The sequence below is a fragment of the Bos indicus genome, chromosome 13, assembly GCF_029378745.1.
Source record: "Bos indicus isolate NIAB-ARS_2022 breed Sahiwal x Tharparkar chromosome 13, NIAB-ARS_B.indTharparkar_mat_pri_1.0, whole genome shotgun sequence".
NCBI lineage: Eukaryota > Metazoa > Chordata > Mammalia > Artiodactyla > Bovidae > Bos > Bos indicus.
In genome coordinates, this window is record NC_091772.1 from 76108565 (window position 1) to 76136509 (window position 27945).

The window sequence follows — 27945 nt, forward strand, 5'->3', positions numbered from 1 at the left end:
TTTTCTGAAACTAAAGTTTCTTTTTTAACTGCCTCTTTAAAATTTTCAGATTGATTCTACGTAGAACTAAACATTTATTAAAACTTATTAAATGACTATTCAGAATAAGTTATTATAAATCAATTTGGTCTTTTCTAATATACATCATAGGCTGGGTGGTAATACATGTCAAGTATTTTTTTTTTAACCCTGTCCTTACTTTACTAAGCCTGCATGTGCTATAATTTGAAATAATTCCTACTCCCCTTGTCAGAAAGACTGGTATTTTTGAAAGTTTGTCGTCAGTGTATTCCCAGTATTCTCTTGGGTACCAAATACATTTTTCCTTATTTACTTGAACACGAAATAATGGACTAATACATTTAAAGAGAAAATTCTTTTTTTCTGTGAAGTTTATATAGCTTTAAAAACAGTAGCATCTTTTTATATAATTTTCTTTCCCCTTTGATTAGATTGGTTGTAGTTGATTGTTGTAAGTAAAATTTGGTGTTAACAGTTTTGACAGAGGATATATTTATTGTTTGATAAATAATCTCAACTGCAAAAAAACCCTGTTCTTTGTGCCAGTATTACGTAATCTTTAAGTAAACGGGATGTTTAATTGGTGCACAAACTGATTGTGTATCGCTTTAAAGACGAGTGGGCAACAGCTGGCTTTTCCCAAAGATGGTGGTTCCCCATCTCCATCTATGATTTTAGGAAACTGAGGAGGGAGTCCCTGGGAGCCCTGCCTGCAGCAGCATGGAGAGAATAATGAGCTTAATATGATTAATAGTAGAGTCTTTGCCCCCTTCCGTGCTCAATAGCAAAAGAAAAACACGTTCATAATATTCAGTGGCCTCTCTCTGTCAGTTGGTGTTTCCCAGCATCAGCATTCTGTAGTTTGGATTTTCCTCTCAGCTCCCCTCCCCCAGTTTGATTCTTTGTTCTGGCCTCGAGGCACATCTTCTCAGACTAGCTCTTATTAACAAAGCTCAGTTTGATCTTCCCAAGCCCCCAGTAGCTTTCTAGTGATGCAGGTTTTGATAATGTGGATCTCATCGGTCACCTTTATGTTAATTCTAGTAGACAAATTGGGGCTTCCCTGGTGGCTCAATGGTATAGAATCCACCTGCCAATGCAGGATATACGGGTTCAGCCCCTGGGTCAGGAAGATCCCTAGGAGAAGGAAGTGACAATCCATTCCAGTATTAGTGCCTGGGAAATCCCATAGACATAGGAACCTGGTTGGCTACAGACCACGCGCTCGCAAAAAGAATCAGACACAACTTAGCGACTAAACAAACAAACAAACAAAAAGTACAGTCCTAGGAAATCTGCTCTGACTGTTGCCTTTTCAGAATCTTGATTCTAGACTAGTCAACTGCAGTGTCCCAGCGGTTCCATACTTAACAGGATCTTGGTAGATAGTACTTTTTAGATTACCTACTCCTTGCAGTTTGCTGGTAAGCAAGCCAGTCGTTGCTCTGATTATTTGCTGGTAAGTCACTTCAGTCGTGTCTGACTCTGTGTGACCCCATAGACCAGGCTCCCCGGTCCCTGGGATTCTCCAGGCAAGAACACTGGAGTGGGTCGCCATTTCCTTCTCCAGTGCACGAAAGTGAAAAGTGAAAGTGAAGTCACTCAGTCGTGTCCGACTCCTAGCGACCCCATGGACTGCAGCCCACCAGGCTCCTCCGTCCATGGGATTTTCCAGGCAAGAGTACCGGCGTGGGGTGCCATCGCCTTTGGGGGCCTCTAATCCAGCTGCACACTTCCTGGGAGAGGAGAACTTTTTAGATGGTACTCCTTTATGTTCTGGGGGTTATGGGGTACAGATTGGCTGTGTCAGTACTCCTTCGGATAGTTCTCATCGGCAGTACAGCAATGCTTGAGCATGAATGTAGGCGCTCTCACCAGCTTTTCACATTAGGCAGCAGTGCTTGTTCCCTGGATCAGTCATTAGGTACATTCTGACTCAGATGCCTTTTCCTGCCCACCTATCTTGTTCTCTAAGTACTAATGTCGCCCCATGAACTCCTCCTTACCTCTCAAAAGGAGCAGCAACAAAAGAACCATTTCTCTTTAAAAATTACATTTATTTGTTTATTTTTGGCAGCACTGGCATGCATTGCTGCGTGCAGGCTTTCTCTAGCTGTGGTTAGCGGGGCTCTGCTTGGTGGGGATGTGCGAGCTTCTCAGTCCTGCGGCTTCTCTTATGTTTGAGGCTCGCGGGCTCTAGAGCTCGGGCTCAGTAGTTGTGTACTGGCCGAGTTGCTCTGAGGCACGTGGAATCTTCCCAGACCAGAGATTGAACCCGTGTTCCTTCCATTGGCAGGTGGATTCTTAGCCACTAGACTGCCAGGGAAGTACAAAAGAACCATTTCTGAGATGAAATTTGATTTAAAACTAGGGCCAGAAAACCTTGAACTTTCTTTACAGGACTTTTGCCTACCTTTTCCCCCTCCACTGTCCTCTAGTTAAATTGAATATAAAAATTCAAGTTATAAAACATTGAATTGAGTGAATTAATGAATTAAAGTCGCTCAGTCATGTCTGACTCTTTGCAACCCCATGGACTATACATACAGTCCTTGGAATTCTCCAGGTCAGAATACTGGAGTGAGTAGCCTTTTCCCTTCTCCAGGGGATCCCAACCCAGGGGTGGAACCTAGGTCTCCTACATTGCAGGTGAATTCTTTTCCACCTGAGCCATCAGGGAAGCCCAGGAATACTGGAGTGGGTAGTCTATCCCTTCTCCAGCAGATCTTCCCAACCCAGGAATTGAACCAGGGTCTTCTGCATTGCAGTAGGATTCTTTACCGACTGAGCTACCAGGGAAGCTCAATTCATTTAAAAACCAAAGTTGTTTGTGTTTTCTCCTGTTTTTTATTTCAGTGTGCTTAGAAACTCTTGTTATACTATGTGTCAGATAGTCTTGTTTGGCTAATAATTGTTTTTATTTATTGAGCTTGTATATACTAGCTACTAGTAAGTAATTTTGGAGAAGGCAATCTCCAGTACTCTTGCCTGGAAAATCCCATGGACAGAAAATCCCATGGCTGCAGTCCATGGGGTCGCTAAGAGTCAGACACGACTGAGTGACTTCACTTTCACTTTTCACTTTCATGCATTGGAGAAGGAAATGGCAACCCACTCCAGTGTTCTTGCCTGGAGAATCCCAGGGACGGGGGAGCCTGGTGGGCTGCCATCTATGGGGTCGCACAGAGTCGGACACGACTGAAGCGACTTAGCAGCAGCAGTAAGTAATTTAAGCATTTTCACTTAATTGTCACAAGAACCTTATGAGTTGTGATACCTATTTTAAGATGAGAAATCTAAGGCTCAAAGATGTCTTACATTGACCCAGGGTTACCAGACCAGTAAGTGAAAGAGCTAGGAGTTGGTTGGCTCTAGATCTGGTGGGCTCTGAAGCTTCTGCTCTTTAGCTATTATGTTAAGAACCTATATGTACTATTGTGGATTGGAAGATGCGGTCCAAGAACTAGCTAACTTTTGGCATTGTCTCAGTGATAAGCTGGAGACTACTGTGATTATTAGTAGACACGGTACTAGATACAGCAGTTCCTCTTATAACTTTAATTGCATGCCACTTATATATTACCTAGATTTTCTTCTCCCTTCGTCAACAACGTTATGATGTGATATCCTTCTGCCCTCAACCCTCATCCCCCTGTTTCTCACCTTTAATTTGAATTTCAAAAGTGCAACAGATCCTTCACATCATGCACCTAGATTGTGGTTGGTTGTCTCCTATCTACTATGTGGATTGGCCATGACTGTGATGTGTTTGTTACTTGGAACTTGTGAGTGTATCATTTTTCCTTCCATCCTTTCTCAGCAGACCTGCCAGTTCCAGCACAAATGCTATTAACTTAAGAGCTTAGCTATGGTTGTTGAATCTACAGATAGCTCTAGAATTAGTGGTAGTCAGAGTGTGCTTTGTCTCATTTGGAAAATCGTAAGGTGAGAGTGAATGTTTTTATTGGCTCGCTTTTTTGTTGGACTAGAGCCTGCTCCACATTTCCTCAAGTGCAGAAGTCTGCAGTTCTGTATGCTCTCATATTTATTGAAGTTTATTTTGAAGAACTGTCCTTCATTTACCTGTCTCCTGTTTAAAATAATTTTTTTTTTTTTTTGGTGAATGAAATGATGTATCCTTTCCTAAAGGGGAAGAAAATATCCAGTACTTTTTTTTTCTTTCTCCCTTTTCCTTGGTTGCTTTATCTATCTATCTGGTGGGTATTTATCTTTTTTGGACTTGAGGATTTAATTAGATTCTTACAGGATATTTATATTGTTTTAAATTGTTAATTTGTTGAGCATTCCCTTTGGACTTGGGGGGGAACATCCGAAGTTCAGATTACCCATCTGGTTTCATCACTCTTCAGAACTTGGAGCTAGTCTCCTTCATCACTACTTTGCATTATCCATGTTTACAAACTGTGACGGATTGTATTGTGTATGCCCTGCCTAATTTTTTTTTTTTTAAACAGAAGTAGTAATATATGGCAAAATAAGGCATCAAGTTCAAATTCCTAGGAAGAGGCTTCATACTTGGTAACTTTTTGTTAGTTTTGTTTCTTATGTCCAGGGACGGGAAAGGTGGGAAAAGTTAACTTGTGTGTGACTAATAATAATATTTATATTCAGAAAGGGCAATAAAAATCAATACCCTTTTTTTTATTTGTTTTTGTCCTCAGGATCAAAATACTTGCTGAACAGTGGAGTCAGAGACCAATAAAAACAAACATAAACTACTTGAACAGCATTTGACTGGTTAGCCAGGTAATTCAGTTTTCCTTTGGATCCTTTGTAATTTTCTGACTTCACCTTCTGAAGATACTACACACTTTGTGATTTTATGATTTCATTTTAAGCTTGTTTTATATGTTATGTTGTCCTCTTTAATCATACTGTTAGTTGAATGAAGGGTCTTGGAATAAGTTAATATATATGTATATTCTATATACAAATATAAATTTGGAGGGAAGGAGTATGTTACAGTTTAACATGAGATGCTGCCATCAGCCCTCTTCTTCTTATGTGTGAATATTTTAATGGCACTTAAAATCGGAATCAGCTCCATCCATTTTGACTATTTCACCTTGCGGAGGCTAGTTTCCACAGATTGCTTGTGCTGGTGTGTAACATTTCAACTGACTCCTCTCCTAACTTTTGTTATTGCATCAGGATAGGAAAAATGAGAATGAAAAAACTGTCTAATAGCCACGAAAGCACTTACGCCTTGCTTAGGTGGTTCAGTTTCTTTTTGTTAGTAACATTATTATTCTCTTGGTTGGCTGGGCTTGAAATCTGAGTCATCTTTGAATCCTACCCCCTTTGATATTTTTAGTAAACAAGCCTTATCTGGTTTTCTATTTTCATGTCTCCTCTATTCGGTGAACTTTCTGTTACCAATCTTAGCTTCCTAGGCCAAGACCCCGTAATTTCATGCTTGTGTTTGAAATGTCCCTTTACTGCTTCTTATCTATACTGTTTCAACCCACTTGAAAATTTGCTTCAGTATATCTTCAGTATATCCCTTTAATCAAGTCTCTCTTCTGTTATGAGCTTTGTACGACTGTTCCTGGCTTACAGAAAAAAAATACAAACTCCTCTCGCTTACATTTGAAACAGTCCTTTATCTGATACTTTATCTAGGCCTCCAGTTTCAACTCGTGCTATTTCCCAATAAAATCCTTCAGTTAATTATGGGATACACCCATTATATTCTGAACATAGTAGAGAACTATCTCCATAGTATTTATCTTAAAAAACAAAACTTTATTTGGAAATTTCCAGTTTACAAAAGTTAAAAAATAGATAAAGAATTATCTAGATATCCTTAGTCAGATTCACTCTCTGGTTTTATTATTTGCATTTATGTGGGCTCTTACTCTTTCCTCTCTTTTTTGAATTATATGAGGGTTATGTTCCATAGAATGTGTTTCTTTCCTCTAATACTTCTGCTTTATTTCCTACGAATAGGGCATTCTCTCATACAACCATTGTACGGTTATCAGCTTCATAAATGGATGTTAATATAGACCTGTTGTCCATCTTCCAGTTTTGTCAGTTGACCTAATAAAGTCTCTCCCAGCAGTCTCCCTTGCTTCTTGTAATGGAAATGAGTCTAAGCTCAGGTACTACGTGTAGTTATTATTTTTCTTTAGCCTTCTTTTTCCTGGAATATTTCCCCAGCCTCTTCTTTGTCTGGTATGACATTGACATTTTTGAAGACTGCAACCGTTCCCCTCCCTTATTAGAATGTTCTTCATTTTCTGTTTGAAACAGGGTTAGAATGAGGCTATTTGTTCTTGGCTGGGATACTGCATAGGTGATGTGATACCCCGAGAAAGATGTACAACTTCTGGAGGCACAGGATGTCTTCTGTCCCTCATTGGGATGTTAATTGTGATCATTTGGCCAATGTGTTGCCTGATTTCTCTGCTGTTAGAGTTTCTTCCCCTTCTTTAAGCAGTGATGGGGGAGACAATGCCAATACCATGATTCTCATCACAGTTTGCCCTAGATTTAGCATTCATTGATGATTCTTGTCTGATCTAATTTTTTACAGTCATGCTTCCAAAATGGTCATTTTCTCATTCCGTTTCCAGTGGAGCTCTTTCATCATGCTCCTGTGTCCTTGTGGGAAATAGTATTAGAGACCAAGATCCTTGGTAGGTGTCCTTGTTGCTCCTAGATTGTCTTCTCTTCTTGACCCCTTCAGTGGACACAGCTAGGAAATAAATGCATGTTTGTACATGTATATACATAAACATGCTTGTTCATGTACACACACACATAGCAACATGCATCTATGTAGTTTATAAATCATGTGTTGATGTCAGTATGTCCAGTTTCCCTCCACATCTGCAGGGTTTTTTCTTTGCACCTCTCACTTTATATTTTTATGTCCATTTTTATACCACGAGAGCCTTGGTTCCCAACATAGTACATTTACTCATTTGGTCTGTCCTATAATATATCTAAATCATTTCAGATTTGCTTTGCCCATTTAATTACAGTAAACAAAGTGAGTGGGGAACTTGTATATAGTTTTGCCCAGGACTGAGAGGAAATCCTATATTCATTTTTTTGACTTACATATTTGTATTTAACATTTTTTCATTTTTAAATTTTTATTGGAGGTTAGTAGTTGATTTACAGTGTTGTGTTAGTGGTTGATTTTCGGGTGTAAGATGCTATATTTTTAAAATACTTGAATTAGTCCTCCCTCATCCTACCTTCCCTTCCCTCCCCGTTTTTGTTTCCCACCTTAGTTTCTGCATGATGTAGTTGTGATATTTGTTTGAAACGAAATGAGGTTTATTTATTTGTGTGCTTGAGTTTCAGTTTGTTTTAAAATGCTCCTCCTCATTCTGATTCTGGTTTTATGTTGATTATGTAGAATATGAATACGTTTTCAAAGGTCAAAATTACACAAAAGATACACATTCCCTCTGTATCTTTTCCACCCTCATTTTCCCCATTTCTCAGAGGAAGCCACCTTCAGTGTTTTCTAGAGTGTTTTCCTGTATTTTCTTTTTGTAATGACAAGCAGATATATGTATGGTTTTTTTTTTTTTTCCTTCCCCAATTGCTCACCAGTAAAAGAGTCTACCTGCAGTGCAGGAGATTCAAGTTGAGTCACTGGGTTGGGAAGATCCCTTGGAGGAGGAAATGGCAACTCACTCTAGTGTTCTTGCCTGAAAAATCTCACGGATAGAGGAGCCTGGCAGGCTACAGTCCAAAGAGTGGCCATGGGTTGGACAGGACTGAGCAGCAGCAGCAGCAGCATCGTTTCATTATGTGCACACACCATAGGCTATTCCGTCAGTTTCCTCTGTGTGGGTAGTACCTAGGTTGTTTCCAGTATTTTGCAGTTAAAAATGTTGCTGCAATGAATAACCTTGTGAAAATATATTTTCATATTCTTGGGGGGATATACCTTCAGGATACATTCTTAGAAGTAAGATTACTAGGTTGGAGGGTAAATGTATATGTAGTTTTTGTTAGATGTTGTCTAATTACCCTCCATAAGCATTATGCCATATGGATTCACACCAGTCATGTGTGAGAGAGCCTATTTCCCCCTCTCATACTGTATACATTCTACTGAGTGGTTTTTAGCTGCATCCACATGATTAAGTGTATCAGTAGTTTATTTTTATTGCTGAGAAGTATTCCATTGGGCTTCCTGTTTTTGGCTTCTATGAATAAAGCTTCTAGGAATATTTAAGTGCAAGTTTTTGTTTAGATTTTTTTCCCTCTTGAGTAAATACCCAGGAGTGTAATTGTCTTATGTTAAGTGTGTGCTTATCTTTATGAGAAATTGAAACTGTTTTCTAAAGTGGCTATACCATTTTATATTCCACTTGCAGTTTATGAGAGTTCAAGTTCCACTTATATCTCTTTATGAAGCGTCTGTTCAAATTTTGTGGATTTCTTAAATTGGGTGGTTTGTTTTCTTATTGTATGACTTAAATTTTTCTGAGTACAGATTCTTTTCAGATATATTTTGAGAGTATTTTCTTCTGGTCTTTCTTTGGTCTCCCTTTTCATATTCTTGAATTTTTTTTTTTTGAGAATATAGGCATTTTGAATAAAATAAATTTTTTTTTTGCTTATGAGTAATCGTTTTTTAGTGTGTGAAGAGATCTCTGCCTATTAATGAGTTGATGAAGATTTTTCTCCTTTGTTGTAGAAGTTCTATAACTTTATCTTTAGGTCTGTGATCCATTTTGATTTAATATTTGCATGTTGTGTGAAGAAAGGATTAAGGATAAGTTTTTAAAAACATTGACATTCTGTTCCATGGCTATTTGTTGAAGACTCCTTTTTCCATTGTGTTGCATTTTAATTGTGTGTGGGGGTGTATGTGTGTACATGTGTGCTCAGTTGTGCACAACCCTTTGCTACTCCGTATGTGTGTGTGTGTGTGTGTATGTGCATTCTCAGTTGTGTCCTACTCTTTGCTACTTTCTGTGTGTGTGTACATGTGTGTCCTCAGTTGTGTCTGACTCTGCTACTTCATGGACTGAAACCGCCAGGCTCTTCTGTCCAAGGAATTTTCCAAGCAAGGATAATGAGTAGGTTGCCATTTTCTCCTGCAGCAGATCTTCTCGAACCAGGGATTGAACCTGTGTCTTCTGCATTGGCAGGCAGATTCTTTACCAGTGAGCCACCTGGGAAGCCATTTTTATATATATATATATATATATATATATATATATATGTACACACACACACACACACACATATATATATATATATATAGTCGGAATCTCGGAGAAGGCAATGGCAACCCACTCCAGTACTCTTGCCTGGAAAATCTCATGGATGGAGGAGCCTGGTAGGCTGCAGTCCATGGGGTCGCTAAGAGTCAGACACGACTAGGCGACTTTACTTTCACTTTTCACTTACATGCATTGGAGAAGGAAATGGCAACCCACTCCAGTGTTCTTGCCTGGAGAATCCCAGGGACAGAGGAGCCTAGTGGGCTGCCGTCTGTGGGGTCACACAGAGTTGGATACAACTGAAGTGACTTAGCAGCATAGTCGGAATCTATTTCTGGTCTTTATTCTGTTCCATTGATTCGTCAATCCTTATGCCCATCAATCCAGTGCAGCTTTATAGTAAGGCTTGAAAGAGGTGGTGTGAGTGTTTCAACTTTTTCTTCTTTGTCATGATTTCTCTGAAAGTGAAGTTGCTCAGCCGTGTCCAACTCTTTGCAGTCTCATGGACTGTAGCCTACCAGGCTTCTCCGTCCATGGAATTTTCCAGGCAAGGGTACTGGAGTGGGTTGCCATTTCCTTCTCCAGGGGATCTTCCAGACCCAGGGATTGAACCTTGTCTTCCGCATTGCAGGCAGATGCTTTACCATCTGAGCCAGGATTTTGGTACAAATCTCAGGATATGTTTGTTAGTCCCTGCAGTCTTGTCAGTCTCTCTGAGAAACTGCCCTGCAATATCTATCCAGCTTGACCATTCTGAATTCTGGTTATTATCTTGTCCATTCTGCAAGATTGCTGGGCTCTGTTTGAGTTCTTCATCCCTCTGTTGTGATCTGGAAAAACTGCCTCCTAGAAGGAAGCCTGGCTGATGGTAGGGCTCATGTTACCATGTTGTTCCTTCTCCCCTCATGCCCAGTTGTTTTCTTAATCTCAGGGACCACAATTTCTCACTGTTTGTTCTCTGATATTTGAATATAGTTTGTTTAGTTTATCAACATAAATGAGTTGATGAGTCTCATTATTCTCTCTTGACCTAAATTGGAAGCCCACAGTTGATTCTTGAGTTAATTTAAAAAAAAAAAAAAAGGCTCTTCTCATGCTGTGCCAAAAGGAGCAAAAAGATATCTTTAACCATAGAAACTTCTTTGATTGCTGTTTTATTTATTTATTTTTGGGGCTGTGCTGTGCAGCATGCAGGGTCTTAGCTCTCTGACCAGGGATTGAACCTGGGTCTCCGGCCATGGAAATGTGATGTCTTAACTATTGGACTGCCAGAGTATTTTATTGAACAGTTTCTGAGACCAGAGGATTAATTTCTCTGGAAGTTTTCCTAAGGAATATAGACTTGCATTTCTAAAGTCTCTTTTATTCTCGTATCTTGAGACTAGGCAACCAGTCTCAACAAACTCGACTAGGTTTCATTTGCAGGACTTATAAATGTGAATGAATTGTCTCTCCTCCCAGTACGTCAGATTTACTGAGTCTCTGGCCTACTTTTGAGGCTGGTCCCTATAAGCAAAGAATAGGTACCAGGCCTGTAGGTATTGACTTATAAAGTGAAGTCATTATTTGTTAATGATGGGCTTGTCATGCCTGGCTAAATGAGAATTATTCTCAATTATGACATTCAAGATGCAGACTTGATTATCCAATTATCCTGATAAATGGGTTGACAGATTTTTATTAAACCTATGCAATTAATAATATTGACATGAAAAGTAGAGAGACTCAGTTTTTATGTTTCTGTTTTTTCCCCTGCAATTTGAGGACATCGAATCAGGTGCCACATAGAATGCTTTTAGAGTACGTAAGTGTAATTTATTAAATTGAGGGCTAGATATAGAAGAGAAAGAAAAAGGGCTTCTTTATAGAACCCACTAGAAAACATAATACCAAACAATAATATTCTAAAACAAATAACCGCAGTTAAAACTTCACTAGTTTATTCAGTCCTGTGTAAATCTGTTTCGCTTAATCTTTTTTTTTTTTTTTTTTTTTTGCAGTCTGCTTTGAAGACATCATCCACTTAGGTGTATAAAGGGACCTAGAAATTTTGACTTAGTTTATCTTCCAGTACAGTTGTAAAATTGTGTAAGTTACCTTAGGTCAGTAGTCTGTCACCCAGAATTTATTTCATAAAATATTTAGGTTTGTTATCTCTTCCATGAGAATCTTAGACTTCAAGGCAAACAGCAGAGGAAAGCCAAGCCACCATTTGGCAGGAAGACATTTTGGATGTCCTTCATTCATTGTTATGGACAGGAGTTTTCATCTGATGTTCTTAATCGTTGGCCTGAAGGAGTACTTTTAGTCCCTAAAGTATTTGAGACTAATTGTCACAGATTTTACTTAGGTGAAAATGTTTATTTCACATTCATTTTTGAAGGATTCCCTGTATATAAAATTTTGTGTCAGTTGCTTCAGCACTCTAAAGATCTTGTTGTCTGATTGCTTCTAAGAAGGTAATTTTTATCTTTGTTCCTCTGTATATATGGTCTTAAGGTCTTTTTTTCTTGTGACTACTTTGAAAATTTTCTCTTGAAAGGCAAGATGTTTGAATTTAAATAGTTGGACTATAATGTACTTAGGTTTGGTTTTCTTTGTATTTATTCTTGGGATTAACTGAACTTCAGTGTGCAGACTGGTGTTTTCATCAAGTTTGGGGAAGTTTTGGCCATTATTTCGTGAGGTTTTTTGTTTTTGCTTCAGTCTCACTTCTGGGGCTCTAGTTGACATATTTGATAGACCATTTGCTATTTCTCACTTGTCCTTTCCATTTGTCTTCAAGTTGTTTTCCTTCCATTCTTCAGATGGGTAGTTTTGATAACCCTTTAAGTTCAATTACTTTATTTCTTCTCCAGTCTGAGTGATATTCAGTAAGAAAATATTTTTCTGTTTCAGCCTTGTTCTTACAACCCAGCGTTGTAAAGGGCTTAAGCCAATGGGTTTATCAAAGTTGTATAACTAGTTTGTGATGTAACTGAAGTTAGAACTTACATCTTGATTCTTTGCAAACTTTCGACCTTTTCTTTGTATAATTTGTGAACTTTATATTGTAGTAGGTTGCAGTCTTTTTAAATATTCATGCTGAGGAGGTAGAGGATACTGCTTAAACATTAATACAGTTGCAGAAATTAAAGGTAAGTTCTTATTTGTGGTTTAAAAATGATTTTTAATAGAAAAATGTAAGTATCACTGAAGTCAGTAATACCTTAGAAACTTACAGATGACATTACTCCAGCATTGAAAGTAAGCCTGTGGTTATTCAACAGAAAAATTCAACTTTAACTATAGAAATTCTAACATCATGACTTTCTGGAGTTTAGGCTGTGATATTATTCATGGTCTTGGAAATTAACTTTTTGAATACAACCTCAGTTAATGGATATATTTCGTGTAGATTTCTGAAACTGATTTTTATGTCATCTTTGTTAAAATTAAAACACTGTATAGTTGGATAGAGGAATGAAAATATTGCCAAGGCCAGGATAATTATCACATGCTTTCATATCATATTTTATTAATAATATTGTAGTTTCTAAAGTTCCGGCAGAAGTCCTGAGAATCTTGATATTTAGAAAAAGTATTGCATATGAATGATGTTCTAAGTTGTGAGAACTGTATTTGTCTCTGTCCTTCAGTTTAGTTTGATATTGAATTACTGGAGTTTAAAGATAACAGTTTTAATTATAAACTGTGTTTTTTATGTCTTATAGTTAAAATGAATTAAACTCAAGGAAATCTGTAAAGCAACTATTATTTAAAAACCAAACAGTTTAAGTGAACTGCTTCTCCCCTACTCAGTGTAAATGAATGATGGTTAGATTAGGAGATGAAACTATCAGTAAGATGAAGATATTTAAAATTGTTTTTTAAAGTGATGTGCATAGGGGTGGGTCGAGAATCTATGGTACTTGGTGATGACCAACCTGGTAAAGGCCATACTTCTTCACTATTTTCTTTTTATAAAGAATGGTAGGAACTTCTAGTGAATGTGGCTGGAAAACAGTAACTTCTTATTCAGGATTTCAGATGGGCCAGTTCTATTGAAAGTCTGTTGTTGAAACAGCTGTAAATGGTGTAGTTAAACTCAGAGATTCCATGAAAAAAGGACTAGAGTATTTGATGTCATAAGTTTTAAGGTTTTGGGGGATTTTTAAGGGGATGAGTGGAAATATTTAAGGGCTTGGGCTCTGACATTGGCAAGACCTGGGTTTAATTTCTAGCTCCATCACTTAGTAAATATTTGACCTTGAGTGGGTTATTACTTCCCTGTTTTCTTATTAAAAGGAATAAAGTTGAATTCTATACTTTCATCTGTTCTCTGTATCAGAGGACAACTGCAGTGGGGATTGAGTAGTAGATGAAATACACTCAACACAGGATCTAGCTCAAATGTTAGATTAAGTATTTGTCCACATGGTTTTTAAAATTTAACATTAAAATTATGCAGTATTTTATATGAGCAAGAGTATATATTATTTGTGAGTTATAAAGTATACTTTGATGAACACCTGTGAACCTACTCCTTGAATTTAAGAGCCGGAAGGTTGTTAGGTGTGCCCGTTCCCTCTGTGTTTCTCCCTGAACTCATTCTGCCTGGATCCCAGAAGTAACAGTTTCCTTTAGTTGCAGTTGCTTTCAAAAAAGTTTGAAAAGCCACACATATATGTGTTCCTGAACAATGTTCAGTTTTGTCTTTTAGCTTTACAAAAATATAAGGAATGTAGTGTACTTGTTTTTTTAACTTTTGTTTGCTTTTAAGATTCTACCATGTTATATATAATTTATTTATTTTTTCTGCTACTATATGGTAGTCTTTCATATGGCTTTATTAGAATTTTTTACATTTGGGATTGAACATTAGTTTTCTCTAGTTCTTGATGTATGAATGATATTTCAGTGAACATTTTAATACATGTCACTTGTTGCAGAGAGACTTGTTATTACTCTAAAGTTTTAAAAGATAAACTTGATTTTTAACTGCTGATGTAATAAATTTACTTTTAATGGGGAATTTCTTTAGAAAAAAGTAAATTTTCTTATCGAACTAGCCCTGTTTCATTAGCTACTTCATTTCATACACGTCATTTATCACTTATCACAGGATTTGCAGTATGTACTGCAAGGTTTTAAACAACTTCATTAAAGTATAATTTGCAAACAATAAAATTCACCAACCTTCCATTTACAGTTTGAGTTTTGGCCAGTGTAACCATTGTCTCAATTATGACGGAAGACACTCCTGCCTCCCCCTGAAGTTCCTTTGTGCCCCTCTGCAGTCTGTCCTCTCTCCTGGTAACTGGTGGCCACTGGGCTGCTTTAAGTCACTACAGTTTTCCTTTTCTTGAATTTCATATAAATGGCAATCCCCTTATGTGTGTATTATTTTGTAATTGTTCCACGTTTCCTGAATATTCTGTCTCTTTTCCTCTTTGTATTTTCATTTTGGAAGAGAGAGAAAAAGAGTGAGGGAGAGAAAGAAAAAGTATGTGTGTGTATTCAGCCTCACTGGTTGCACTCCTCTCACCAAGCAGCTCTGTCCATGGACAGCATTCTTTATTTCTGTTAGTGATTTTGATTTTAATACTCTGATTTGCTTTTTAGAGTGTCCGTCTCGATCCTCACGTCCCATCTGTTCCTGCATGTTGTCCACTTTTACCTTTCAAGCCCTTAGCATGTTCATCATACTTAAGATTGCACAAGTGGTTCCACTGAAAAATTGTTAAAGACCCTGCCTCTTTCCTGTTTACTAGCAGTCTTCAGAGGATTCTTATGTAGGTGGCCACATTAGAAACTTAATGTTCACGGTCACAGTGTTCATGTTAGCCGAAAAGTGGAAACAACCTCATGTCCATCAACTGAGGACTGGATGAATACATATCTGTAAAATGAAGCGCTGTTAGATGCCACAACACAGATAGACCTGCAGGCTAAGCCAGTCACAGAGGACTAGGTACTGTATGATCCCACTTGTATGAACTGTCCAGAATAGGTAAATCCATAGAGACAGAAAATAGGTTAGTGGTTGCCTAGGGTGAGGGGGTCAGAGAAGTTGTGTGGGTGGTGGGTATGGAAGCATTAGGGGAGTGACAGCTGAGGGGTTTCTTTCTGCAGTAATAAAATGTTCTGAAATTGACAGTGGTGACAGTTGTGCAGCTCTGTGCTTTAAGCCATGGAATTGTGTATTTTAAGCGTGTGGTATATGAATTTTATCTTTGTAAAATTCTTGCTGTTGATATTTTTTATTTTTAATTGGAGGATATTTGCTTAACAGTGGTTTATCATATCTTAATGAATCGTATCTTAATGAAGCTGTTAGAGAATATAGCTGATGTATTCAGGAATACTAAGAGTTCTGTGATGCCATAAAGGAATTTTATGGGAAAATATGGGTACTTTCCTAATGGCACTGACTTCAGAAAGTGTGCTGTGTATCTCAAACTTTTCTGAGATTCAAAAACAACATGTTAACTAAACTCACCTCAATTTTTAAAAAACCTTGGTCTTTGTTAGAGTAGTTGGCCTGAAATTATAGAGTTAATGTTAATTCCAGCCCCATATCTTCATTTGTCAGGAAAGTTTATGTCAAAAGACTTTATTCAAAAAAGAATTCAAAATCATACCCAAATCCATCTGCACTTTTCTATATGTCCATTAAATGCTTGTAAGTTACTTATGGATATTTTGCCGTTATACATCCAGAAATCAGTTTTTTGCACTCAAGCTTATAAGTCCAATTAGAAGATACTAAGAAAGCCATAATTTGGTGGATCTGCTCTCTTGGGCTGATGAAGTGCTGTAGTTTTAAGTGGAAAAGTGAAAGTTATTTTACTTGAGATAATTTGACCACACTAGGTCCCTCACTCCTTTTTTATTTTTTTAGGTTTTAAGCTTTTAAGAGACTCTTTCTGTGCAGTGATGACTGATGACGAATGATGCATTTAAAATGCGGACGTCACTAGTTTTATGATACATAGGAGAATATCGATGTGTTTATAATTTTGAAAGCTTAGTTTGAATTTAATGTTGGTGAAAGAGCAATTTACTTTTCAAAGATAGTATTTTTTTTTTTTTTAGCATAGGTCACATACTATACAGAAAAACTTTAAAAAGAAAATTCCTATTAATAGTTTTGTTCTATTATTAAAGTGAAAAACTGCTTAAACTGGTTTGCTTTTAAGGATGAAGCTTTCTGAATATGTAGAGAAAACTCTTAAGGCTATAATATCCATCTTTGGCACAAATAACAAACTATCTAAATTGCTCTACTAGTGTAATCGATATTTTTCTGCTCTTGGTAAAAGTGAATGGAGGTAAGGTTGTAGTAATTGTTCACAGTCAGGGTTTGTTAAAGGGACAGTTTTATTAGAGTTGGAAAATATAGACATAAAGTCATCAGATTGGTAATACAGATCTTGTAGTACTTAATTTTGTAGCTTAATTAAGACTATAATTGGCCTAAATATCAGCTCAGTGATCCAGAAATACAAATAATCCAGTTTATATCAGTTATCAGTGGTCCTGTCTCTCATGTGCCAAACTCTTAAAGTAGTTACTTTTTTATTACTCTGTTTTCAAAAGAATATGTTTGGAATCTGTAATTTTTAACATGTAAAGCCTGCATTATTTTGAAGTTGATATTGAAAACCTATAAACTTCTGACCTTGAGTAGAATTTTCTGTGTATAACCATTACATACAGCTGGTGGATTCAAAATTGCCTTTTCTGGTACTCTGCTTTGTGAAAAATAGTATGTATTGGATATGAGTGTATGACAGCTGACATTTATCAAGGATAACAGGAGCTCATTTTCACATTTTAAAAACTTTGAAAGCTTTGCATGTGTACACATGCTCAGCATATGTTCCTAAGATTTAAATATATTTTCCATCATGTATCAATCTTTAATGAACTTCACATATTAAGCTCATGCTATGTGAGTCCACAGTCAACCTAAAGATCAGAAGTATAGGGCATTTAATTCACCTCCATAAAATTTTGTCTTTCATAGTTGAAAAATCATTCCAAGTAAAAATGAACCTAATGTTTTCCAGGTAACACTCCTGTTACATAATGTGTGGTTTGTCATTACTTTCATTGCCCTACTATAAAATTTGCCCCTCATGTAGAAACGGCCCTATAGAATCTTTATTTTTGCTACATCGACTGCAAGCATATTGTTCTTGGTTTAAAAAGATTTTTATAGAGCTAGTTGTTTCATTGGAGGGTGACCATAAATAGAATTGGAATTGGATGATTCTTAATCTTGTTCTTAGCCTTTTAAAGTTTTCTTTAAAATGAGATTGTGATAATAATTTAAAAGAACTTTAGAACTCCAGAGTTCATAATGTGTTGGCAAGCTTGTTAATTAAAATAACACCTTTATGGTTGATGCAGGTTTCAGATACTGCAACCCTTGGATATGTTGACATGCAGATCACATTGACTTGCTGCAAGGTAACAGGAGACATGCTTTGACTTCAGAAGATAAATTGGCCATGCACAGCTATAATCCTACTGTCTTTTCATTTCTAGACTTGATTTAGTAGTATGAGGTCTTTGATTTCTAAGCCCTGGGAAATAAGTTGAAATAAAATTTTTGTGTATATTAGAGTTTATATTTTGGCTTTTGATAAGCCTGTTATGTGGTGTAAAGGTACCATGTAAATTGTAGGCATTTTATTACTAAAGTAACTCCCAATTCCATTTGAAATATAAGAAGCCTGAGTTTTGTCCTTTTCTTTTTTTCTTTCAGCAGTTGAAAAGGAAGGCATTTTATTAAGAATGATGAGTAATGAATGGGATTTTAAATTTAGGCTAGTTAAATTGCCAGTGTCTTTATATTTTTTAAAAATTGCAGTGAAATTAATTATGAATTTTAACATGATTTTTCAAAGAAGAAATTGTCCTTAAATTGCAACCCAAGTGTCCTTTCTAATAAAAGATTCTGTTTCAACGAACTATTTTGACAGGGAAATGTATAGTATCAGAGAAGTTTAAGGAAAATATTTGAGTTGTTTACATAAGAGCAGTTTAAGACCACTACCAAAACTATATTTTTAGCATCTTTGAGAATTTAGTGCTTCTCAAATGACATCTCTAATATTCTGTTAGGTCCCAAGGTTTAGATTTGTTTAAGTCTGTTTTGCTAATATTGGAGTTGGAAAACACACAAATACATTGTTTCCTGAATTTATTTGAGTTGTAGAGGTAGTTATTTTATAATTATTCTCTCTTTAAAATAATTTTGATTCTGTCTGTAAATCATAAGATTCTTGTGGGAGCCATCTTTCAGGCCTACCATTTGCCCACCACTGAGCTTTTTTTTTTTTTTTTTTTAATGTGTGATTTTTTTTTTTTTAAACTTCTTTCAGCAACCTTGTAAAGGTGAATATCCACTCTCAAGAAAAGAACATTAAGATGCAGAGATTTAAATTTGGCAAATACCGTATTGGGGCTTGGATCAAATCTGTGTTCTTTCCCTTTTTTACTTCACTGTGCTGCCTTCTGGTTGGATTCATCAGTCCCCGCACCCTGCCCCAATTCAGTGATTATGTGTGTGGTGTCTGGTCTAAGAATTAATCCTAGTCTATTGAGTTTTGTTTAAAATGTGGGCTTAAGCATCCCATGCTAACCACATCTATTCAGAGTTCCGATATTTGGTGCTCAGATAATGGGCAGTACCATCTTTTTTATACTTAATAATTTATGAAGTTTTATATTTTTTCTTTTTAGAACATTGTTGCTCTATATGTATTATATTTTCATGGCTGTTGATTGTCTTATTAAGGATTGTAATCATTTATTTTAAACTTATTTGAAGATTTTATTGGGTGGTTAATTCATCTTTTGGAATCAGTGCAATTTCTTGGCCATCTTTCTTAGTTCAATTTTTAAATCCACTTGGTAAGTTTAGTTTATAATTTGTATCTTGAGTGGGAAGTTTCTCTTTTGTGATGCACTTTGTGTGTCCCCCTTTCCCTGTCTCTAGCACTCATAGCTTATTTGTGTTGCATTCAGAAATCATTCGGAGAAGGCAATGGCACCTCACTCCAGTACTCTTGCCTGGAAAATCCCATGGGTGGAGGAGCCTGGTGGGCTGCAGTCCATGGGGTCGCTGAGGGTCGGACATGACTGAGCAACTTCAGTTTTACTTTTCACTTTCATGCATTGGAGAAGGCAATGGCAACCCACTCCAGTGTTCTTGCCTGGAGAATCCCAGGGACGGGGGAGCCTGGTGGGCTGCCGTCTATGGGGTCGCACAGAGTCGGACACGACTGAAGCGACTTAGCAGCAGCAGCATAGTAATATATTTTCCATTTTCATCCTGTTCATGCACTGATGGTACAAAAGCAGTGATGCATAAAACTGCTGGTGTCGTAGCATGAATCAAGGCAGTGGCACTACCAGACTACTGGTAGTCAATTACATTTTTCACTCCTCTGTGCTCAGACTTAAAGGAAAAGAAACAAAGAAAAACCTCACATAAACTCCACTTCTTTATCACTTGGGATTGTCTTTGATGAAGGAACAAAATTTGCTCATTTCATTAAATCTTGACAGTTGAGTACTGTATTTTTAACATTCTTTTAGTGAGAATGGAAAATACGCAAAAAACACTTCTGCCTACCAAAGTAGGATGGTTGTCTTGGGGAAGAACACATGTGTGATTGGCTTTTATACTGAACAGGCCACTTTTTTTCATGAAATATAATTTTTACTTGAAAGAATGACTAAAACTATGGCTTTGGAATTTGGGGATTTGGCAGACAGTTTCTTAAAGCTGAGCAAGGTGAACCTATAACTTTAAAGAAAGCATCTGAGAGTATTTGTTGACAGTGATAAAGCTGGAGTTTTCAAGTAGAAATTAAGTTAATTTTGAATCTGTCACCATGACTGTGACAGCTTCTCAGTACTCAAAGACTTTATGAATGAGATGGGTGGTGATATTAATGTGGTGGAGTTTTTGATTTTGTATAATGTATCAGTATTTGAAAATCTGCTTATTCAGCGAACCAGTATTATCCAAATGATAATATTTGATGTTGCAGAATCATGCATGGGTAAAAGTTTTTTCAGAGTGTAAGTTAGTATTTTAATGTAACAGTATGAAAGTTCATTGATAGGGTTTCAGATTGCACTTTGCAACTGACCTTTAAGAAAGTACCACTTTCTTAATGCCAGGGAGTGCTGGCAACACCAGAAGCTAGGCGAGGGTGGAGCAGGTCTCCCTTGGAGCCTCCAGGAAGAGTGTGGCCCAGTCATGCCATGTCCTTTTTGGACACTGAGCCTGGAGAACTTCAAGAGACTATCCTGTTGTTTGTGGTAATTCATTACAGTAGTCACAGGACACTTAATACAGTAAGCAAATCTGAGTAAGATGTATTCAGGGTATGCCTCATGTTATTTTGTTTTGTTTTTTGCAATATTTTGTAAGTTTGGAAGAATTTTTAAATGAAAACTGAAAGTACCACTTGCCATTTTAGCATAATATCAAGGAAAATTATTTATAATGAATTATAAAAGGCTGTTGAAATAGTCCTTCCTTTTACAAGTACGTGTATCTGTGTGACTGGATTTTCTTCATGTATTTTGATCAGTATGACGTATTGCAGCAGGTTGAATGGTGTAGCAGATAAGAGGGTTCAGCTGTCTCCTGTTGTCAGACATTAAGGTTTGTAAAACCATGAAACAGTGCCACCTCTCATGCGATTGTTTTGTTTCAAGTTATTTTTCATAAATTGTATACAGTAATGTATGATGGACTTGTTTTTAAATGTTGTAATATTTCAAGTGTTTCTCAGTATTAATTTCTAATGTAGTAAATATTGACGGAGAGGGCAATGGCACCCCACTCCAGTACTCTTGCTTAGAAAATCCCATGGACGGAGAAGCCTGGTAGGCTGCAATCCATGGGGTCGCTAAGAGTCAGACGCGACTGAGCGACTTCACTTTCACTTTTCACTTTCACGCATTGGAGAAGGAAATGGCAACCCACTCCAGTGTTCTTGCCTGGAGAATCCCAGGGATGGCTGAGCCTGGCGGGCTGCCGTCTATGGGGTCGCACAGAGTCAGACACGACTGAAGCGACTTAGCAGCAGCAGCAGTAAATATTGATAGACAATAACCTACATAACCAAAGCTTTTTAGAGTTCAAGGAATCCTGATATTAAAAAGGTGGGGAACTGCTAGCCTAGTGCATTTGGTTAGAACTGTACCAGCTTTTGACTTAAACCTTGCACCTCGTATCTTTGAGTAGCTGTGTGACATGGTGTGCTATGTCTGGTACTCAGTTGTTCCTGCTTTTCAGTTACATGGAAGTCTTACTTGCTCAGTTGTGTTTGACTCTTTGCGACCCCATGGACTGTAGCCCGCCAGGGTCCTTGAGTCCATGGAATTCTCCAGGCTAAAATACTGGAGTGGGTTGCCATTGTTTTCTTCAGGGGATCTTCCCAACCCAGAGATCAAACCCAGGTCTCCTGTATTGCAGACAGATTCTTTACCACCTGAGCCACTGAGGAAGCCCTTTAAATTAAATATCAGCCATTAATTTTCAGTGGAGATGTTTTATAGCACAAAATACAATTTGTGATTCTACATGTACTAGTTTGTTGATTTCCTGGCACTGGGTCATCAGCTTGTTGGAGGCCAAAACAAAACAAACAAACAAACAAAAAGCCCCAAAACAATAACAACAAAAAACTTGTCTATTTTGATCAATAGTTCATCCCAAGCATATTGATATAGGAAATGCAGTTTCCTTTGTGTGGCTAACACTCAGGCTCTTTAACATCCCCTGGAGAAAGGAACGGCTAGCCACTCCAGTATTCTTGCCTGGGGAGTAATAGGGACTGAGGAGCCTGGCGGGCTGCAGCCCATGGGGTCCCAAAGGATTGAACCGACTGAGTAACACTTTCACTTTCACACGTAAAAAAAAAAACAAGAAAAACTTGCCCTCCTCCCCAGTTTTATTGAGAAAATTGTTGACATATGTCACTAAGTTTAAGGGGTTCAGTAGGATGGTGTGATTTACACATATTGTGGCATGCTTGCCACCATAGGTTCAGCTACATCCATCATCTCACATAGATAAGATAAAAGGAAGGAAGGAAGGAAAAAAATTTTTTCCTTGTGATGAGAACTTTTTAGGATTTACTCGTAACAACTTCTCTCTGTTTCATACAGCAGTGTTAGCGTAGTCTTCAGCTGTATATTACGTCCCTGTTACTTTGTGACCACTCTCAGGATGCTTGCTGAAGTGGGTTTTGCTTTTACCAGTTTAGTTGTATGAATGGTTTTACAAGGGTTCATAATTAAAATTTTGCCTCAAATGTTCTCTCACGATAATGAGATGAGCCCCCCTTCATTTATTCCACATGCATAGGCAGGTTTGTGAAGTACACAGAAAGGCTCTTTAAGTCATGTGTCATAGAACTGACCTTTGAGTAGGGAAAAAAAAGACAACCCACACTATGTTTCATGCGAGATTATTTGGGTGATGATCTTTTCATCCTGTTCCTCAGTAGTTCATAGTCTCGCTTGCTGCAGATTTCTTCCCTTGAACAATCATGACCTAGAGGTACAGCTTTTTAGCTCCACATAGTATAGTAGGTATATTTTGGAGGAGAATAGAAGGCAGTTGAAGTCTGGTTTGGACTTTGGCTTTTTTCAGCCATGCTACCACTACACCACCCTCCAACAGGTAAATGATGTTAGGAGTGCATTCTTATTTTCTTTTTGGACTTTGGTATATATGCTGTCATTCACTGTTTGTATTACTGTCATCCTGAAATCAGTAGTGACTTTTGGAGATTTATTTGAAGAGAGAACTTCTGTCATCAGACATATAACTTCTAGGTATATGGAAACATTATTTTTTTAAAAAAAGAATCCTTTTGAATTTAAGGTTATTTAGTCTAGGAGTGGAATTATGAATCACTGAAGAGTAACTTTGCTGTGAAGTCAGAAAAAGAAAAAAGGCAATGGAAACAGCAAGGACTGAGCACAGACTAACTGTAGTCTACATGATGGCCCATTCAGGAAGTCTGATGAGTCAGACTTGCCATGTCGTGTTGCTCAGGTAAGAGACCATCTGCCCCAACATCTTTTCTTTTAGAGAAGGAAATCTGGCTAGGATGTTTTTCCTGTGATACCTTATTTTCTCTTTTTCTACCTTCAGTACCTGTTTTTGGAAAATTAATTCAAAGTGCTTCGTCATCTTATATTTCCCTATTGTTGATTTTTGAGATGTTAGTCTTATAGGGAAACTCAATGTAGCTTCTATATATTCTTGATATTGGTGGACAGAGCTAACTTTAGGACTGCAGGGGAAGTGTCTTGGTACTTCAAGCTTTTTTATTCTGCAGGCACTCCCATTTTATCAATGTCTGCCTTGCAGTTGACCCATGGTCATCGTTCCCGGTACCATTCATTCATTACTTGACTAGTGCTGCTTCTACAGCAGCTTTGCTGCTCTCAGTCGTTTGATTGCCAGGTGACTGATGGCATCATTTGTTTAGTTTTAACATTTCTTAAAAAAAAATGTTTTTTTTAATTATTTTTGACTGCGCTGTGTCTTTTCCTGCTTTGCGGGATTTTCTCTAGTTGCTGTGAGCAGGGGCTGCTCGTCATTGCGTTGGGCGGGCTTCTCACTCGTGGCTTCTCTTGTTACTGAGCTCAGGCTCTAGGGCACGCAGACTTCAGTAGCTGCAGCCTGTGGGCTCCGTAGCTGTGGCTCCCGGGCACTGGATCACAGAGGCTCAATACTTGTGGCTCGCGGGGTTAGTTGCTCCTCGGCTTGTGGGATCTTCCTGGATCAGGGATCAAACCCGTGTCTCCTGCATTGGCAGATGGATTCTTTGCCACTGAGCCACCATGGAAGCCCTTAGTTTTAACATTTCTTAAAATGTCTTTTCTTCTGCTAGACAGATAGCCTGAAATAGGAGAGAATGAGACACATGCTGTGATCATCTCTCGTTTATATCTTTATTGCTTATTAATTAAATTTATATCAGATTTTATTTCTGCTCTGTGCACACACCCCTCTAACCCCCCACTGCTTATCTTAATCTAGAGCTTTACCAGTTGGCTCAAGGAGATTGAACACTTTCTTTTTCCTTCCTTGCTTCCTTTCTTTTCTGCTTGTATTTTCATTATGTGCCAGGGGACAGCCGTAGGTATAAAGAATACTTTTGATGTAGAGCTGTTTACGTCTTTCAAATAAAAAATAAAACCACAAATCCAGAAATACAAAGAGGCCTTAAAAAAGAACCAGCACTCTTTCTTTACCTGGTACCTTTGAAGGTACTTGGATAACCTCTTCAGAATCTTCTGAAAGGTGCCTGTTTACTCTTTAATTACACTTATTTATCTTAAGGACATAGACATCTATGACAGTAGTTTTTTTCTATCTTTATGGTTTTATGTTAGCTACTAACTGCCATTCACCACACTATTTCAATGGGAAAATATTCTGAATTCCAGTCAGTTATCTGTACACTGAAGATAGCCTGAATAGTTCTGGCTAATTTATTTGTCTGAAGCTTTTTAATTTGTTGTTGTATGGGATATTTGTAACGATTTGTTTTCAAATGAGAACAAATTTGATGTTGCTGGAAGTCCATCTTTGTTCTTGGTATGGTGTACCTTGGAGGGTTCACCATTTCACCCTGTTCCTGCTTTGTATTGCTTTTCACTCTCACGATAAACATAAGAATATGGAAGATGTGATTATTCCCAGTTTTTACAGGCGATCAGCTTTTTATAGGTGACAAAAGTCGATTCCAACAAAGCCCTGCTGTCTTTTTATTGTATCACAGTACGTCAGCTGAAGAATTCAAACCCTTGAGTTTTATTTTGATAGATATCTTGAAGCCACCATATTTTTTTTTGGAATGGAAATATCTAAGTGAAAAATGACATGTCGGAAAAAAGCAAAACTGTTTTGCAAGGTGTTCAGCCCCATCCCCCTGGTCTTCTCTGTATTTTAGGAGTATTGTGGTTGGTCAGAAGTATAGCTGATGGGAAGGGAAGAAAGAGGAGAACTGAAGTTGGAAAGAGGAGCACAGGGAATGGTGGTATTAGGAGTGGAAAGAGAGAGGGAGTTTGTGATAAGATAGTTAGAGCTGATAGTGTAGAAAGTAGAGACAAATGTGGATAAGATATAGTATTGAAAATGTAATAAATTGAAAAATGCATTAGAATAAAGGGGATGGCTTTAAAATTTATTTATTTACTTTTGGCTGTGTTGGGTCTTTGTTGCTGGCAGGCTTTCTCTCGTTGCAGGGAGTGGGGGCTGCCCTTTGTTGGTTCTTGGGCTTCTCCCTGCCGTGGCTTCTCTTACTGTGGAGCCCAGGCTCTCGGCGGGGGCTTCAGTGATGGGGGCTTCAGTAACTGCAGCTCGTGGGCTCTAGAGCACAGACTCATGTGCAGCATGTGGAATCTTCCCAGACCAGGGGTTCAGCCCGTGCCCCCTGCATTGGCAGGTGGGTTCTTATCCATGGTGCCACCAGGGAAGTCCCAGGGTAGCTTTTTCTAATTGGATAATTGGGAATGGTTTCACCAAAGGTGACAGTCATTTGATCCCGAAGGATGACTAAAAGTGTTTCAGTATTGTAGGTAAGAGAGGGATAGAGGGGACATCTAAAAAGAAATACGTGACTTAAGGGTTAAATACAAATAGTAGCTGTTTTCATGAATATCTTTTGTCAGAATCTTTTTCTTTTTAGGCCACTTGGGTGGTGGAAGTGGTGGTGAGGAAGAAGTACAACTAAATAGTATGTTGTTTAGGAATGGAATAATTTATTATTATTATTAATAATATAATAATAATGAATCAGGTTTATGAAGTTCAGGCTTATGTCTCATTCCTGTGAATGAGAGTGATTCAGCATGTTAAATTGTCGGAGTCACTCTAACCTTTAAAGCAACTAAAGAATTACCCAGCTAGTTAGTATGCTGTCAGGCGAGGATAATTTGATTTCAATGGAATTGGCTTGCTTAACTCCCTCTGCACAGTGTATATTCGTGAACTTCATCTCTGTTGCTCGTGTAGAGGTTGAGAAGTCTCTTGGCAACAAGCTTCCAGTTGCATCTAGCACCTGCCTTGGCTAATTGGTATGCCCAGTTCTGGCACTAGAACCTCTGGGGAGTTTGTGTTTGAGTTCAGCTTCATCAGGCTTAAACCAGAGCATCCATGTAAAGGGGCTTCGGGGTCAGCTGTTGATTGAGAAGGAAACGGCAAGCAGTACACCGAGAGAAGAGAGAATGAAACCTTGTGGATGAAATAGCTGTTACTTCATGTTTGGATGTTTCTCACCTCAACTTAAATATTAAAAGTAGGATATTTTATTGCTCTCTGCTAGCCCCTTTCCAAATCTGCAGGCATTAATAACTAAAGATAGAGGAAAAGAATTGACCAGGACCTGAGATTTATACTGTTTTGTGGCAGATGTCCACACCAAGGTAGTTTGTTGTTGATACAGTTTATATGCTTTTCCCTTGTTTTTAAAAAACTGTAGGGTAGTAGGTTTCCTATCAGTTGTGCCTTCATTTTAACACTTACCAAATTATGTTGTTATAATTGTATGTTTTCCTCTGCTGCTTGCCTGAGAGTTCTAATAGTGGGGGGTGTCATTTATCTCTTATTTCCTGGCCCCAAAACGGTCTGGGCATGCAAATGTTTGAACAGAAATGGAATTAGATTTAAAAAATGGATTGCATTAGGTGATTTATAGTGCATCCTACTAAACATACCAGGTTCTCAATAACAAAACAAAAGGATATTGCAAGTTAGTTTTTATTTGGACCCCCAGCCCCCAGCTTTCAGCTCTTATCCTCTATACCAAGATTCAGTTAAAACGTAAAGGTAGGAGGTAGTCACTGGTGAGGAGATGTCCATAGTAGCTCCATGTTTATGGACTTACGTCCTCTGCTTTTTCTTGTCCCCTAAACACATGCATTTTATTTCGTTTCCTTTCTTTGCTCCATGGTGCTGGTTCTCTTGGAGCTGCACAAAAGGCTGAAATAAAACCTCTAATTTTATATTTTAGAAAATATAATCTTGTAGGATTAAGCCTAACTGGTGATGACTATCTATATACTATATTTGAGTAAGAGTGTCAATTTGGAACTTATATTTTGGGTAGTGTGTTTATGTATGGATGTCTCATAAATCTTTCCCAAGGGTAATTTTTTTCTAATTGGCTTAATCAGTCTCTATTTTTATATAATGTTTCAAGCAGTTTTCAATAAATAATCTAAATTCACAGTTGTATGAAAATTTTCTTAAGTTACTGAGATTCTCAGGAGACTCCCAGAAATACTCCCTAATTGACATATTTAATCATACCTTGTATAATATATCAGACAGACAAGCCTGATAAATAAACCAGATTATTGGTGAGATAGTCAGAAGTACTTGGCTCTAGCATTTAATCTTGGGAAACCCAAGTATGAAAATATTTGACAGGTTATTTTGGTTATAGTTGGGGCTTCCCACGTGGCTCAGACGGTAAAGCGTCTGCCTGCAATGCCGGAGACCTAGGTTCAGTCCTTGGGTCGGGAAGATCCCCTGGAGAAAGAAATGACAACTCACTTCACTACTCTTGCCTGGAAAATTCAGTGGACGGAGGAACCTGGTAGGCTACAGTCCATGGGGTTGCTAAGAGTCAGACACGACTGAGTGACTTCACTTTCTTTCTTT

The 27945-nt window shown here is 37.8% G+C and overlaps 1 protein-coding gene across 6 annotated transcripts in view; it reads left to right on the forward strand.

Moving 5' to 3' along the window:
* NCOA3 (nuclear receptor coactivator 3) overlaps window positions 1-27945 on the forward strand; it is a 119139-nt gene that overhangs the window by 55495 nt on the left and 35699 nt on the right. For 3 of the 6 annotated variants that reach the window (XM_070801827.1, XM_070801832.1, XM_070801828.1), the window contains one exon: window positions 4704-4788. The exons of 1 other annotated variant lie outside the window; for it this stretch is intronic. The gene's annotated coding sequence lies outside the window, so the exon portion shown is untranslated. Of the gene's footprint in view, window positions 1-4703; window positions 4789-11242; window positions 17700-23148; window positions 23323-27945 lie in introns of those variants that run through there. 2 more of the 6 variants (XM_070801830.1, XM_070801829.1) reach the window with 2 other exon arrangements.